The 17,795-nt window shown below is 48.4% G+C and overlaps 2 pseudogenes; one reads left to right on the top strand and one right to left on the bottom strand.

Annotated features, from left to right (window-relative positions):
- The first annotated feature begins 8,162 nt into the window (after positions 1-8,162).
- Positions 8,163-9,380, top strand: LOC144168539 (uncharacterized; annotated as a pseudogene).
- A 583-nt stretch (positions 9,381-9,963) lies between these two features.
- Positions 9,964-13,702, bottom strand: LOC144168529 (uncharacterized; annotated as a pseudogene).
- Positions 13,703-17,795: the final 4,093 nt, after the last annotated feature.

The following is a 17,795-nucleotide window of genomic DNA, read 5'->3' on the forward strand; positions in this document are numbered from 1 at the left end:
GTTGCACTTGTTGCTGTTGGTTGTTGTATTGTAATTAAATGAGGAGACGTAATTACGTGGTCACGTGACATCATTTATTAGCAGGTGGGTATGATTATTGTGGCGCAGTGGGAAGAGCACCATGTACCTCGCGTTCCGCCCACAGGTAGTGAATGCGTTGTATCAGCAGCTTCTTGACGTAGTTTGAATGAGTCAAGAATATAAGGCGCGTTCGTAACCCTCCATTCTGTGTCGGCTTTGTGGCGCAGTGGGTAGAGCACCATGTACCTTGCGTTCCGCCCGCAGGGTCGTGGGATCGAAACCAGGCGCCAGTAAGTATTATTTTTTATATAGTGTAGGGGGAGGGGTGCGGACTACTACGGACAACTAGAACGGGTGACATCGTGAGTTCAAGAAATGCTCTGCATTTAAAATGAGGTTACCCGACGTGGGGTACCGACGAAGGATACCCCACGCCTTGTTATGGGCCTCTCGCGCCCGCCTACAGTCCTCATTCCACCACGGCCTCCGCTGGTTGCGCGGGGCACCAGAGGCGTGGGGAATGGACTTTTCAGCGGCGTCGAGGATGTGCGCCGTGAGGAGTTGGGTAGCTTCTTCAACGTGTAGGTGTCCTATGGATGTGTGGTGTAGTTTGGATGTCTCTGTAAATGTATTCCAGTTAGCTCTTGCTTCATTAAACCTTTTTTGGGAAGATGGACTGCTCGGGCCTGTGTCTATATACGTTGACGAAGTGGGGAAGTGGTCACTACCATATGGGTCTGTGCCCACACCCCACTCAAGACATGGAAAGAGAACTGCGGAACCAATAGCCAAGTCAAGATGCGAGTATGTATTGTGTCCTAAGTTATGGTATGTAGGCTGTTTTTTGTTGAAAAGGCATGCTCCGGAGGATGCAAGAAACTTCTCGATCAGGCGACCTCGGGCGTCCGTTCTGGAGGAGCCCCAAAGTGAGTTGTGCGCATTAAGGTCGCCTGTTAGTATGTATGGTTCGGGCAGCTGGTCAACCAGTGCCTCGAAACCAGAGCTCAGAAGTGCAAAATCAGGAGAGATGTAAATGGAGCATGCCATTATCAACCTGTTAAATATTATTGTACGGATCGCTACAGCCTCGAGGACAGTGTTTAAAGAGAGAGTGTGGCACGCTAATGATTTCCGGGCGATAATGGCCACACCTGAAAAGTGTGTGCAGCCAACCCTGTCCTTTCTGAATACCATGTACCTATTTAAGAAATTTGTTTGTTTAGAATTGAGGTGGGTTTCCTGCAGACACATGATACTTGGCTGACTGGCATGCAGAATCCCATACACATCGTCAAGATTTTTAAGGAGGCCTCTGCAGTTCCATTGGATGATGTTTTCTGTTCCCATTATTTAAATTTAAGAATGACTGGAGTGTGTGTGTTCGTGTGTGTTCATGTGTCGCCTTTCGGGGCTGTTATTCTTTGATTGGGCTTTTTAGGCCTTTCTGCTGGCTTGGGCGTTGGAGGCCGCTCCTTGCGGTGCGTTGCAGGCAAGAACGGCGTGACGTCCATCTCGTCCTCAGATGTCCGGGGGGTGCCCGTCGAACCGGGTCCCCCGGACTTGGCCCTGTAATGAAATGGGCCGGATCACACGAAACGGAGGGAACGCTCTTGGTGCGGATGAGGAAATGACATTATATTTACAGATTTGACAGCACAGAGGGTTTAAGCAATGACTTAAGGGAATTCACGAAGCGTTATGGAGAAACTCAGCTAATAAAAACAGCCCAAGCGGCCCGCTCCAGCTACCGCAACTACAAAGTCCGTGACCATCCCCACGTAAACGTCCCGAGGGCAGGAAACGCTCACAGTCGGTTGTATGGGACGCGGGTGCCGACGTCGCCCTCGTAGCGGTGTTCGCGTCGTTGAGGTTGGCACCCCAGGTTCTGAAGCCAGAAGACTCTCAGCCGGGTCCGCTGACGGGCTTGCTCCCGCCTCGCGCCCGGTCACGCGCCGTTCGGAACGCCGGAGCCCGGTCGACGGTGTCCCGGGCCTTGGCGGCGACGCCCGGAACCGTAGCGGAGGCCGGCGACGGCCTTGCCTCACTGTGGCACGTAGGCCGGACGTCTTGCCGTGAGGTCGCACAGAGCCGTGCCCCGTTCCGTCCGCCTTGTTCCCTGGCTTGTTGTTGTTGTTGGTCCAAAAAAAATGGCTCGTACCCACTCAGGGGGATTGGCCAGGAAATGGGCGCTAACTGAGAGAAGAGGAAAAACTAATTTTGATTAAAAGAAGAAAAGTGAATAAATACAGAAAAAAGGTGAATGTAAACGGGAGTAAAAAGAAAAGTAAACTGCCAGAAAATAAGGTGCGGTAGCAGATAGAGCTCACCAACTACAAAACCAGCACGAATGAATAAGGAAAGGATTGGCCGAAGGACAATCGTGGAAATTATGTAAGAAAATTAAAGAAAGAAGATTCGGCAGCGAAGGGGAGGCAGTGAGCGGGAAACAGAGGATACAGGCGCAGACATGTTTTTAAGAGTAGCCCGCCAACTTGAATTGGGGCTAGCACGGTAGACGGCGTGATTCAAAGATGAATGAATGTACAACGCGGCAAAGATCCCCGCGGCAAAAACCCAGTACTGTCGCTCCGAATGATAATATTAGAGGAAAAGTGATTGGGTGGGCCAATTGATTAAAAGGGTTTTCCAAATATCTTTTTCGTATGGAGGCAAACCGTCGGCAGGAGAGGAGAAAATGTTCTATAGTCTCTAATTCATTGCAACATACACAAAGGGGTGAAGGGGCCAGATCACAGCGGTACAAATAATAATTTAAATTTGGCACGCCACAGCGAAAGCTAGTTAGGCTAACTTCGCATTCGCGTGATTGGCTAATCCAGCACTTCCAGGAGAACCGCAGGTGCTCGACCCTGGCTAAGGTCTCGCTCCTCCGTGCCCGTGCCTCGTTCACCTCTTCTTCTTCCAACTCATCAGCAGGCGCTTGGCCTTGAGCTTCGGCTTTCTCGCGTAGAATGTGGCGTCATTCCTCTTCGCGGGTATGTGCCATCACAGGCCCCCTTTCGGGAGCCCTTCGTTTGAGCCGCCACCGTCGGGGGCGCCAGAGGTGGCACGGGCGGTGTGGTGGCGGTGGGAGCCGATGCGGGGCCCGTGGTGTCCATCCCCTCGGCACCCTCCAATGCACTGGAGGACGGGGAGGTAGAGGCGGGAGCGGCACCGGTCCCAACAGAAGTGGTTTGCACCACAACCGCTGCTGCCTCTGCAAGCGGCGTGGTGCCGGGTTGGGCTGCGTGAGGCAACCCAGCGGGGGGCGGGGGCGGGACCAGGTCAGGCTCGCTGAACTGGGCCCCTGTGGACACCAGACGCCGCTCCGCCCCCCTGTGAGCGGCGTCAGCGTACCTCCCCAGGGGGAAAGAGGCAAACCTCTTTCGCGCCTCCGGGAAGGTGATGTTCTCAGTTACCTTGATGTTGATTATCTTTTTTTCCAGTTGGAATGTTTCACACTTGCGGGAGTACGCTGCATGCGGCCCGCCGCAGTTCACACAAGACAGGGTATCGGAGGATGATCATGCTCGGGTGATCATGCGCCGCGCATTTCGCACACGTCGTTCGGCCACGGCAAGAGTTTGTACCATGCCCGAACCGCTGGCACTTAAAACAGCGCCGCGGGTTCGGGATGTACGGAAGGATGGAGCAACGGATAAAACCTGCATTTATATGTTGTGGAAGAACTGCGCGGTGAAAAGTCAAGGTAATGTTCTTGGTGGGAATCTCCCTGTCGTCTCTGCGGATAGTGATGCGTCTCACGGCAGTGACGCCCTGATCCTTCAAGCCGGCAAGGAGATCCGCATCCGTTTCGTTCAGGAGATTCGTCTCGGATATCACACCCTGCGAGCTGTTGAGCCTCCGATGGGGTGTGACCCTGATGTCGACATCAGCCAGTCTAGTCTGAGCTAGGAGCTTTGCAGACTGCTGCTTGTCATTTATTTCGATTAGGAGTTCACCAGACCTTTGTTTTTTGCCCTTATAAGATTTTACTATTATGGCTTCAAGATACTTGGCGATCAAGAAGACTGACTGAGATGCAAGAGGGTGGGTTCGGATTGAGGGACTCCATGACAAGAAATCGAGAGTAATGATCTGGTTGCTACTTCTGGAGAAATCTGGAGTAATGATACTTCGGTGCGGCCCCTTTTAGGGGGCCGATCACGGTTTGGGGGGGGGGTTGAAAATACCATACGGCATAGTATAAAAGCAGGGAGACGGGGGTACTTTCTCCTTTGACCTTACCCTGGTACTCAAAGAGGTCCCGGAGCTACCTGCCTGGTAGACAGGCAGGGAGCCCATCGGCCGGAGCTTGACCAAGGCTCCGATGGCCACCGTTTACAGCTTCTACCTTTCACCTTTAAACACCTCGCCACGGTTGGACACGGCTTATGTATGGGAACTCGGGGTCCGCGGTGTCACTGCTCACCGTCACCATGAATACTCAAGGTGCCCCGGGCGGGGGCCAATTGGAAATTGAGACCTCGGCTCCCGAATATTGATTTTTCTATCCGTCTGTCCATGGTCGTCAACGACGCAGTCCCAAAGGCGAAATTGCTTGCGCTGTTTTATTCTCGTGTTCCGTGTTGTGGTTAGCCTGAACCAGAGGTCACCGGACTCACTCATAGGTTCACTCACTCAGACTCATTTGGGCTCGAACTCACGCGTGAGTTTGAGTTTGAGTGAGGGTGAGGCTAGTCTGGCATCGTGAGTTTGAACCCTAGTAATCCAGAGAGCGTTTTTGCCCGACTGAGTTTGAGCTCGCCTGACCCGAGTGCGTTCTGAGTCCATTTCGAGTTCTGAGTCCGAGTGAGTACTTAGTCCACTTTGATTTCTGAGCTCGAGTGACAACTGTGTCTTTTTTGAGCTCGGAGCCCGTGTGAGTTTTGAGTCCATTTTGAGTTCGGAGCCCGAGTGAGTTCTGAGTCCACTTTCAGTTCGGAGCCCGAGTGAGTTCAGATTCCATTTAAGTTCTGAGCCCGAATTGAGTTCTGAGCTCGAGGGAGTTCTGAATATGAGTGAGCTCCGAGTTTTGCGCTCGCTGTGAAATTGAGGTTGGGGGAGTGTAGATGAGTTGCTCAGCAATCTACCTCCTGGAGCTTGAGTGAAAACTGGTTCCAAAAATGACTTTGTGAGTTCGTTGAGTCGTTGCTGAGTTATAAAGTTCATAATTTGAAGATCGTGCTAGGGTGATGTAATTTTTTTCAAGCAGTCCATTTACCCACCGCGGTGGCTCAGTGGCTAAGGCGTTGCGCTGCTGAGCACGAGGTCGCGGGTTCGATTCCCAGCCACGGCGGCCGCTTTTCTGATGGAGGCGAAAAGCAAAAACGCCCGTGTGTACACAGCAAACGAAAACAAGCCGGATGGGGAGTTTCATTAGGTTTATGCTCCGGTAAATCCTCCAGCAGTACGACTCTTACTCCGTACTGCGGAGTTTTTAAAGCACTGTACGCCTAAACACTCCGTCAACCAAGTGACGGTGTAAATACGAAGCGATAACATACCTTTGCTCCGGCCGAGAACGGAGTTAAGCACATAAACTCCAAAAAAAGTCCGGCTTGGGAGATTCACGCCCGGAAATGCTCCGTTCATGAGCGGAGTTACAGGACGAGCCTCTCGCGAGATCTCGGCGCAAACGAGAGGGCAGTCGTCAAGATGGCCGCTGCTCCCGGTGGACGTGCAGCGAGACACCGAGCTCCGATATAGAAAGCGTGGCATGCCACGTGGAGTTTCCAAAAAGTGACGACCTTGCCGCTTAAACGGCACGCGAGGAAGGAATGTATCAGCAAGATCAACCAAGACTGTTCCTGACGTATTGTGTGGTGCGCGAGTTCGCTTCGCGGAGGTATAATGTGGCGGTGGGTGCGTGCGGGAGCACCAACAGGATACTTCAAGTGGCGATAGGATCAACAACAAGCGTAGGACTCGTGGAGGCATAACAGTGTTGCGCTGTAAAAGCAACCAATCTTCCTACACAGCAAGGTGGATTTCGCAAACGGTAGGGAGGCTTTCTGGCCTATACTTCGTACCTCGGTAGGTGCATACTCGCTAACGCCGTGATGTTTGTCTGTTACCGGCGCGGACTGTGACGCGGTGGTGGTGGCGTAAAAGTGACCATGTTTGCGTCTAGCTGCAATAATTTGGTAAGAGCGACCCGCCTAATGTTATCATTCTTCATTGAAAAATGTTCCAGGAGCTGCACTTTGCTTCAAACTAAGAGTAGTCGGTCAAAGAGAGGCTAGTCTTCTCCGCAATAGCACCATCGTTTGCAATGTTCAGTTAACATTTCTTTTCTTTTTTTTTTGTAAACAGCGCATGATTGTACAAAATAACTGTACATGTTTATTTATTTTTTTTTTGTTTTCCTAGCCTAAAGTCGTCCCGCTTCCTTTATACCCATGAGTTTCCAGTTCCAGGAAAGCTCCAAATGCGCCTTAAACACGCCGCGATGGTGTTGCTTCAAGCAGACATCGCCCGCTTCGCCCTCCGTCACGAGGGGAGAAAATCTCCCCGTCGTTTTCTGCATAGAGTTTCTTACAATCTATGGTTTTCTGGGAACGTTCACGAACGCCGTACCGCGCACGCGGAGGAACTACCGCGCGCCCCCACCGTTCAGGGAACGCGATCACATGTACGATTGGTACACGCGATTCGCATGCGACTGATCGTTAGGACTGTCGCCACGACTAGTCGTACGCGTGAATTTGAGACACATGACCCGATGCGCGCATACAATGAGTCGTCGGCGTCGCTCCGCCCACTGTTTTTGCTCCATGGTCAACGACGACGATCGCTAAGCTGAATTTGTAGATTCCGCGCATTTGTTCACAAGAAATGAATAAAGCAGGCAATCGTGAAGCGTTTTCTGCCTTCAGAAACAGTCCGCGCACACGCCGGCCGTGCCTGCCAGCTCGGCACACTCAGCGGCTCGAATCGGCGCACACCACGGTAGCAACCGCTTGTCGCTGCTCTTCTGAATCAATCTGATGGTTAAAATAAAGTTCCACATGCGAGAAAGTAGGTGTTAGTGTGGGGAAAAATTGTGCTAGGGATTATTGTCAGGGCTTATTTTAAAAGCGCCGATCAGATATCTGCCGCGATGCAAGCCTACGCTGACCGGTCGCCGCGGCGTGCGGCGCGCGGTGCGCCGACCGGCCGGCGCGGAAGCATCGAAACAGGCCACGCAGATGTCTTGGTGACCGATCGCTCAAACGGCAGTTATAGCTTAAATAAAGTCCCACATGCGAGAAAGGGGATGATGGTGTGGTGAAAAGTTGTGTTACGGATTGTCATTCGCAGCTGCACAGATAGCGGCGATCAAATATCCGCCAGGATGCTAAGCCTAAAGTTCCCATCACCCGAGCCGGCCGGAGCGCCCGAGCAACGCAAGCCGGTTGCGGGCTCAGCGGGCTCTCATTGGCTGTGGCCTCACGACGATCTCAACGATGGCACGACTGCATCTGGCTTGCCAGTCGCGCGTCGTGAGCCTCCTCCGACCAGCGATCGACGCCGAAACGGGTCCTAACGATCAATCGTAACGATCAGTCGCATGCGAATCGCGTGCACTAGTCGTACATGTGTCCAGCGCTTAAAAGAGGGGGGATATGCGCACACAAAGCAAGCCCCGTGTACATGGACGCGACGGGGGCGGGGTGAGTCGAGTGGCGGGTTCAGCTTACCTCGACGCGTCCGAGTTTATATGAACTCCTACGGACGAGCCGAGGTGAGCGTAGGTGATGATGATGATGATGATGATTAGTGGCTTTCCCTTTGAATCGGGGCGTCGGTTGTCAGCAACCGACTTGCCTGTTTTATTACGTTTACTTGCCCTACTCCCAGATAACCTATAGATTTGCTTCCTCCCTCCCATCTCTCCCTCTTTTCTGTTTTAAACTCATCGCCCCCACCCCCCTTTTTTCTCCCCTCGCTGTTCTAAATTCTCGTCCGCATGATTACTCCGCCTGCGTACCCCATAGAGTTTCTCACTAGCGTACCCATCCCTTCGCTACATTTCCTCCACCACCACTCCAGGTGAGCGGTGATCGCAGCGACGCCTTGCGTCGAGGCGAGCCGAAAACCCGTCTTCCGGGACCGGTTTCCGCTCCTCCAAGCCTGCGCTCTCGCCGCTGTGGGCTGCGGTTGTTTACGCAGTTGTCACTCCGCCACCGCGATGGCTATCTCAGCTCCCGTCTTGGTATATTTTCTCAGTTTGCACCAGCTGCACTTTATGGTTGTGTTGGTGTCTTGGCTAACACTGCACAACGCAATGGCAGCAGTGGTTCTGTTGCGGCACAGCGCTCGCCGCAGGCGTATCCGCAGCCTGACGCACCGTCCCCTGGTCACCCCTGGCTGGTCTCTCCAGGAATTCGCCGTGATTCATGGTTTGTAACGCCTCGCATTTCTATACCTGATGCTGTGGAAAAACCTTTGAAGACTTTACGTGGCTCATTTTTTGCAATAGTTGTGGCTTGTCGCTAAGACGAGTTAGGCGGCGCCCTGAATCTCCGTGAAAAAATTTCAGCGAAAAACAATAAGCAGGTTCTAAATGGAAATGACAAGAGACGCTTATCAATTGTTGAAACAAAGCATACAGTTCCACCACAATTAAAGCGGAGAGTTGGGCGAGTTGGTTGCTGCTGAAGTTGAAGTCTAGCGTGTGTTTCGTATTTTCTTTCTTCATTCTGTGCTAAAGTTCGCTAGAAGTATGAGTTCATTAGTCCACCACAATTAAGGTGCACCGTGTTCCTCTTGCCTCGTACGCTCACCCTGTTTGGCTGGTCTGATTTCTGTGGCTTGTGGACTGGACAGTGAGATCTTGACACGAGGGCTTTTTAATCTGAGGGCTTGTAATTTCAATTCGAATGCAATATACATTTTTCAGTAAAATTTCTATTGGCTTACGTAAACATTTATACTGCCGCATAATATTTTCCATTAATTTTACACCTCTATTTCTATTGTGGCTCATTTATGCTTAAAAATAAATGTAATTTGCTATTGTTTATATTTTCTTGCAGGATTGGAGTGTGCAGCACCACCGACCAAGCGGGCCATGTGGATGCGAGAACGGTGCCAAGATTGGTGGTACCGAATTGTGGCTACGAACTTCAATGACAATGACTGGCGGGAGAATTTTAGAATGTCGAGGAACAATTTCTGCCACCTGGTTGCTTCCGTGGCGCCATACATGTCTCCTTGTGAGAATTACGTGCGGGCCCCTGTTCCTCTCGACAAGAGGGTGGCTATGGCTCTCTACAAATTAGCAAGCTGTGGAGAATACCGCATTGTGGCAAACCAGTTTGGCGTTCACAAATCAACAGTAAAGAAGTTTTTTTATATGTTTTGCCAATCGGTGACAACGCACCTGGCAAAAGAATATATGAAGTTGCCGTCAGCAAATGAACCAAAAAAAATTGCTGAACGGTTTGAGGCAAAGTGCCACCTACCTCAAATTTTTGGAGCGATTCACGGTACTCACAGAATTTAGAGGCAATTTTTGCCTTCTACGGTTGAGACTCAATTTAATTCATGGGTCCTGGCGACTTTTCAGTCGCGGTTTAACTGTAGTCATGTCCCACTGCCGTTGTGTGGACGCATGATACTTGTGTTAAGCAGTAGAAACCAAGTGGAATTGCAAGGAACAGGAATTGGTGTGATGTGGCGATCTTCCACTCAGGTCCTAGGTTTTACTAAAAAGCACAGCACTAGTCACTCACTACTGTGCCTTGTTTGTTATCCAATGAGGCAGTGGGCCGAGACATGCACTATGGCATCTCTGAAAAACCAGAAGAAAGGGAAAAAGCGTAAGCCTGGAGGACAAATACTGGGCTGAACTCAGTGGCAGTAGGTGAGAAATCGGTAGATGCTTAGGGTTTTTTTTTCATTTTGTCAGTCACACACAACTACACACATACATTGCATACACAAAGAAAAGTTGACCTATTGCCTTGGAATGCGACTGTGCCCTGGCAGGTAGGGAATGAACGGTGGCATTTGAACTGGAGGGGTGTGCATGCCTTGAAGACTGCTTAAAAGGGTGGCCTGCTGAGCAAAAAACTGCCCCATAAGGGCTTGAGTTCCCTGCAAGAAGGAGTTAGTGACTCCTGCCAAGAGCTCCTTCGTATTTTCATGCTCCTTTTGGAGAAGCTCCTTTTCCATTTCAAAACGGATCTTATTTTGCTTCTCTTGCATCTCAATGTTCTTTTCATACATTTTGTCGAGCGCCTTCTCAAAGGTGGTTGTCCTGCGGCGCTTCGGGGGTAGACTTGCATCCGGGGTCAGGGTTCCACCTTGTGTTCCTGAAGGGCCTGGTCCTCCTTGCGATGGCGTAGATGTTGCAACTGAAAATAAAATGCCCATGACGGAGCTTTTTTCATGTTTATCACAGCCTCTTTCATTTTTTTTCTTCAGTCTTGTGCAGTTTTTGTCTGATCCATTTTGTAGGGGGATGTAATTGAACTTGATGTTTTATGTCATGTTTTATGACATGTTTTTATGACATCTTTAGGAATAAGTGGTCTGTCTACAAGTTGGCTGTAGGTGAGTATGTGGAAAAAGGCCGCACCTTTTTCATTTGCAAGTGCTGCAGGTGTTGGTTAATGCTTTGTGTTTTCCCACATGTATTATGGTCTGAGGCTTCATTGTGTACAGAGGGTGTCTAAAGATCGAGAAAACGGGTTAATATCTCAAAGAATTCTTCTACACACAAAAACTGAGCAAGTGTGGAGTATGTACTCTAAAAAGTGACTTGTGTCAGGGAAAATGTGAGGCGCAGATGCCTTGGCACACCAGACCACACTTGTTTTGCTGGCAATTTTGTTCCAACGGTGGACATGATGTACTATGAGCTCATGTATATGCAGTAAATAAAGCTTGCACGCATGTTCTCCGCATCATTTTTTTCACTCTCATATTGAACACTGAACTAGGAAACATGAGTGCTGTGGCGTTTCAGCACAGAAAAAAACTTACATGTTTCTAGATCGTCGGACGCACCTTCCCCCTCTTCACTGCCATCTGCAATTATAAATATTGGATTAGTGCATTTGCCGTAGGTTTTCATTGTTATCAGGGATGGCAATATTGACACTACATCCACGTTCATGGTCAAGTCATGATCTATATTTATCCTGCGTAGCATTCCTCACCGAGTACCCCAGCAACTTAGACTGTGGAATGCCCTGCATTCAATCAAAAATGCGGGATGAGTGTAGTAACACATTTAATTGTTATAACCGAAATGGAGATAATTGGTCAAACAGAATTTTTAGAAATAAAAATTAACAAATGCAATGTTGAAAAAATCTGGCGAAATCAACATATAAACCTACCAAAAATGCAGACTAAATTAAAAGCTCCAGGAAAAGAATGTTGAAAATACAAATAAAAATATCGAGAATGAGAAGACCGTGCTTCCACAAAAAATGCACAATTGGCGTAATTAACACATTTTATCGCCGTAACAGCGCAGATGCCCTTAATTGGCCAAACGTAAATATATAAAAAACCAGAATAACCAAAATTTTAAAAATTCCCCAAAACGAAGTGACGAAATAAAAAAAAATCCGCGTATTATACATGACTCATTCCACACCAAACGTTCCAGGAAGTGCGCTCGACCAACTCCGATAAGAATATAAAAATTCATGGTCGATCGCTTTACTACACTAATCGTTTCCATGACCAGTTTTTGGCGGAAAGCAATTTTTTCTAACTCTCAGAGCAATATAAATATCGTGGCAGTGACCAATAACTAGGTTGTGAAAAAAATTCCAGTTGGTAGGAAGAACACCGCGTTTCCTTGGCACAACGCGTTCACAGCTACTAGCGTTGTCTCAAGATGTGCCTTGAGGGGAAGCAATGCGTTGTTCTTGGGCGATATTTAGACATTTTTTACAGCTCTTACAACTTTTTATGAGATAATGCAGCTGCATAATTTGTTTGTATTATTGGCGGTGAGTGCAGGAAAATGAAGCATGAATCGACAAGCCGGCTTTGGTGCATTTAGGAGGCTGCAGAAGAACCCTCGGTGCAGTGAAGTGCACTTACGCTCCGCCGTTCGCAATCTTGGGGGCAGCTCAATGTAAATAATACTTTCTCGCGTAAAAAAAAAAAAAAGGACTCGGATTAAACTTACAGGAATAAATATCCTTTATACACCCTTTCAAATGATCCAAAGTGTATATTTCTATATGGAGCGCCACACAGAGCGATTAGTGCCTGAACATGAGCAATATTGCGAAATTTTTCAAATTCCATGTGTTTAGCGCTTCGAAACTACTGACTTCGTGACTCGCATTTTTCCCGCACTTACCGTCAACAATGGACACAAGCTATGCAGCTGCGTATCTCTGGAGAAGTTGTAAAGGCTGCAAAAATTTCTAAATATGGTCCAAGAACACTGCATTGCTTCCCCGCAAAGCAGATTAACATACACTAGCGGTGAATGCGTTTTAACAAGGAAATACGGTTCTTTTCCTACCGAATGGAATCGTTTTACCGTGCTCCGTATAATATTTCATTTTTTGCGAAATTTTTTCGCACCCTAACTGCCACCATATTTAAGAAATTAAAATTTTCTTCTCTAGAAATTGGTTCCCAAAATGCATAGTGCAGTAAAAGTGATCGACCATTATTTTTATAGCGTAATCGGAGATGGTCGAGCTTGCTGTCGGGGATGTTTGGCGTGGAACGACCCACATCTCCTCCAAAACCCAAACACTGAACCCGAAAAAACGTCCGAAACACCTGAGTCCATTGAGGGATTCTTGAAACCCGAATTAAAAATAGCGAAACCAACCCTGGACTACGTCTTTCCTCCGTGGGAAATTACATGTATTGGTAAAGGCACTTATTTTGTAATAGTATCAATTTACACCGCCGGAGAAAAGATCCAAATAAGAACTTAAAAAACATTAAAATAACCCAAAGTATTTGGCTACTCATAGTCGAACCTGGCTGTGAGGAACTCAAAATAAATACAAGCGGCGTCAGAATTCCGCGCGTTAGTAGACAATTCTGTGAATTTCTGCAAATGTATTCTGATGGCGAGGTGACCAGAAACTTTGTGAAGGCGTTCGTGTAAAGTATTTGCGATTTCTCGCGCACAAGCTGATTTCCTGCTACGTGCAGAGCAAAATAGCTGGTCGTGAGCACGACAACCAACAAGCTCTCGTACGACGCGCAAAGCAACATTTAAACTTAAAAGTGATCTGCATTTACCGCATAACAGAACGCTGCCCTCGTCTTCTGCGGAGGTGTCGACACCGTAATCTCTGGCTTGCACCATCGGGCGGTCGCCAAGCAGAAGGTTCATTTTGTCGAACCATTTCCACTTTGAAGGCTCCGCGCCACTTTTGCACATCAGCAGGCGTTCCTGCAAATGCCAAAAAAGTCAGTCACAATTAAAGCGCCTTAAAACTTTTTGAATCAAATACACGTGGAGGTACATACAGCTGTGAAGCGTTTTTTCAAATGCTTCCAACATGTCCTTATTTGCTCCCACGTCCACTGTAGGCCCAATTCCTTGAGACATCTTTCTAGGTCCATGTCTAGATCTAGGTTTTTTTGGCGTTTGCTATCGAGTAAATCACTCAGTTTTTTTTTCGTGGAACAAAGCTAGCAACGTCGTTATTTCGTCATCTGTCCACATGGTGCGTGGAGCCCGCGATGAAGACATCTTGCCTAGCGCGCGCGTACCGGCCGGCAGAGCAAGAGCAACGATGGCGATGGGGACAGGGGAAGGGGAGACCGCGACGGGCCGGAAAGGTCACAATGGGCGGAGGTATTCGATCCCACAATTACTTACGGCCCGTCAACTCGGCGCGACCGGTTATACACGCCCTTTCCGAGCGCGGCGCGTTCAGCCAACGTACCCCCCGTTTCCGGGTCGACCGGACTCGCCACGACGGCTCCCCGACCCGACGCGTCCGCTTATACATGGGGAGGGCGAGTCCAGAAAACCTGTTTATTTCGACTCAACGCGCCCTCGTCGGGTCAATGGGCGCCTTACGCAGGTTTCTAAACGCCAGCTTCTTAAACGGCACCTTCTTTTCTTCGGGCTTCGTGATTTTCGTGATGTCTGAATACCCTGCTTATTTTTTTTATATTGGTGATTCCTCGGCTTTTTGTATTGAGACGTCGTATGTGTGTGGCTTTTCGGTACTGCCTGCGCTGTTTTTAATTCAGTTAGCCTTTCCGTAGTTTCATTCTTGTGTTGCAAACTTGGTAATAATGATACTCGCCAAATATGTTCATGATTTTCAGTTTGATTTCTGTTGTTGTTTTTAAATCAATCACACGGTTTAAAGAGGGAAGGCATCTAACTTCCTCTTTGAAATGTTTGATCACTTTCTTTGGAATTTGCGCTTATGAGTGAGCAGAATATAGACGCAGAAGTCATGGGCTTACATTGGAGCTGCAAATAAAGTATATCGGTGTTTCAACGAGCCCAAGCTGCTATGACTACGGGGCGCGCCGTAATGAAGGATTTTTGGCCGCCTGGGGTTCTTTTACGTGGCGAAAATATCGACACACGAGATTTATTGTTTTTCGCGTTAATCGAAAAAAAAAAAACGCCGCTGTGGTCGGGATCGTACCACCATCCTTGGGCTCAGTAGCGCAACCCCAATGGGCCACCGTATGGCTGATAGCCGCATATATTTTCCACTATATTTCATGTTTCAACCGATTGGTATTTAATTTGTGTTTGATGCGATTTGTTCATCTATATGTTTGGGTATCAGCTGATATATTTCTGAACGCGAATATTTTGTTCTATTATGAACCTGACGTGCTATTTCTTCTATTTTGAATTTGAAATTCACGTGAAGTTGACGCTGAAGTTGACAAGGTCCAAATTAATCCAGAGCCGTCCCCTACGGCGCGCCTCATCACCTCCGTTGCGTCGGCGCGTTAAACCCTAAAATCAAATAAATCAAGCAGGCCATTTTTTTGCTTCAGCGAGATACGATTGTGCTAGTCCTGCAACCCCAAAGATAAGACATGTGCTTTCATATGTCGTAAGTTGCCTCCGTTGGTTCACTTAAACAGTTGTCACGCAAGTGTTTGCGTCAGCTAGGAGGCAGCTATGGTAGTAGGCTGTTAAAGGGACGCTGAAGGTAAATAGCAAGTTGGGCTCAGACTAAAGTTCAACTGCACCGAAGCCTTCTCAACAGTTATTCGGCGGTGGAAGGCACTTTAATTGCCGAGATTTTACCAATTGAAAACTGCATTTCATCCCTCCCGCCATTTCATCATGTTTCGCGTGATGTATACGGGGGCCGGAAGCGGGTGAGACAGCGGAGTCGTCTGGCAGGAAAACTAAAACCTTCCGAGGGCCATATTCTCGACTGCACAAATTGCCGGCATTTCGCCCATGTTTTTTTGCGTAACCACTACGTAAGCAATCAGTGACGTGCTGCACCTATAGCTATGACGACATGCAGTGTAATTTGACGAGTCACTGATAAAGATCGCTACCAAGGTATCAAATATTGTGCAAGAAAGATATAAAAACACTTGGCATGTACTATAAAAATTAAGACGGTAGCTGAGGCTGACAAGAAAAACACATTTCTGGAGGTCAAATTTGGCGCCAACACCACAAGGCGATCGAGTAACGTTGATCCAAAAGTGAGTGAAAGGCGGATGTCGTGCAAAAGAACATCACACAATTTTTTTTACCGTATCTATTTATTTCTTTCAAACGCTTTTATTAACATAGCTGGGCTCTCTGCTTCAATGCAAGCTTTGTTGCGTTATCACCTTCCCTGCCGCCACCGCCGCCAGGCCATCGTCTGCTGCTATGTTACAAGTTTATGGCGTGATCACAGAAAAAGACGGCTGCGACCATCGCTTCTATGACCCATAAGAGCAGCGAAGCGCTACGCCTGATAACCGCGGAGCGCACCGATGTCGCCGATTCACTCATTCGTCAAGCTCGACTGCAATCAGCGCTGTAATGAACTAAATAGTCACTTATCATTGTTATTTTTCTCTTGAGATCGATCATGTGACCCAACAGCTTACTAGGACAAGTATGGACAAATGCCATGCATTGGGTTCTCTTTGTCATGGAGAGGCTTGTACTGCCCTCTTATGTTGCGGTTACGCCAAACAAATAATTTTTATTTCATTGCCAAACATAAAAGCAAAATACTGCATGTTATTTGTATGTTCCATGATCGCTGACTTGGAAGCAGTTGAAACTATAATTTGTTTCGGTAGGAAACATGCTTTAAACAGCGCGCATGCGAAACTGCGCCTGCTGCAAATTGCCGCACATTTCGCTGCGCCGTAAGCCGGCGCAATATTGTGCCCTATTTTGCTTGTATTTTGCGACAAAAACAGCCGCCATTTTTAAGCTGTTACGTAGCATTACGTCACTTTTACGCAGGCTGAAGTTTCCAATGCTTGACGTAATCGTTCCCGCCAACTGTTTAAATTACGTCACGGCTTCTCCACCAATCACAGAGGGGGTGTGTATTACAAGCAGTATTGTTGTTGAATAGCAAAAACAGGCTTACGTTGTCATGTCCGCTGCATTTAGTCTGGTTTTTCATTGCCCGACAAGAATTATGCGCCTTTAGTAACGAGAAATAAGGCAAACTTTAGAACTGGTGTCCGTAGATGACATGAAACGTCACAATGACGACAGCACACACAAACGCTTTGTCAACCAGAAGCACGTGACCAAAATTGAAAGCCAATCAGAAAAGACTTCCGGAAAATTGCCTGAATTGCCGGCAATTTGTGCAGTCGAGAATAGGGCCCGAGTGAACAATCGCGGCCGCAGGAACCACTGGTTGCGCACTCGGCGCATACGACAAAGCAGCTTGCCCGCCCTACACTTCCGTTACCTGCCACTCTCTCCGCGTCAATCTTGGTGCCGCACATAGAGTTTCATACTATTATATACTAGAGGGAAATCTGTCGCTGCAGTCACGGGCCGCCGTGGGTGGCGCCATTGCCGCTAGCGACGTTCCTCGCCTACTTGGCTTAACTAGCCATATGGCTTCTTTTTTTTTTTCTCGAAGTCAAAATCAACAAAAAAGGGTAACATTTTTGTCTTGTTCATCGTGCGTGAAGCTTCTACATAATGATTGACAAATTAATCTTTTTAGAGGTTCAATTGTATAATAACAAAATAAATTTGATGAACATTCTACAGGAATATTGTTGCTTTTTTTCAGCCAGAGCCAACTTTTCGGCCTGTTTTTGAGCCATGCCAAGGCCAAGAGGAACGTGCCTGTATGGTTAGGTCCTAGAAATATGTGCTAGACTGCCGTCCGCCGGCCGCGAAGGGGACTCCTCCGTGATGCATGCAGCGGCGGCGCTGCAGTCAATCGGAGCGCGGTGGCCGGCCGGCGCGATGGGCAGCGGCGGACGGCGCTCTGCCGTGCCGCTGCTGCCTTCGTAGTTCTGCCCTATTTCTGGCGGGTTCAGCCCATTTTAACTGCCCCTTTTCGAACCCTATCCGTTTCTGTCGACAAACCAGATTAGCCAAATAAGTTGGTTCTTACCAGCACGAAGAGTTTTAACCGAAGCGGGAAGTGACAGGAGTACGTTTTTCGCGTATTATGAAGGATCGAGCCTTGTAAAAACCGCGTAAGCGTGTCGCTACGCTAGCCCCTGAGTATGTGTCGAACCGACTTCGACACATACTCGGGGGCTTCGGGAACACTGCCGGCACGGCATCGTTTTCCAGCTTGGAAACATCATGCGGGACTTCAGCTACATTACCAAGCAAACAACCGTTCTTTGTGAATACC

This window comes from Haemaphysalis longicornis, unplaced genomic scaffold (assembly GCF_048455015.1).
Source record: "Haemaphysalis longicornis isolate Haplotype H1 unplaced genomic scaffold, Haemaphysalis longicornis Haplotype H1 scaffold_1, whole genome shotgun sequence".
NCBI classification, from domain to species: domain Eukaryota; kingdom Metazoa; phylum Arthropoda; class Arachnida; order Ixodida; family Ixodidae; genus Haemaphysalis; species Haemaphysalis longicornis.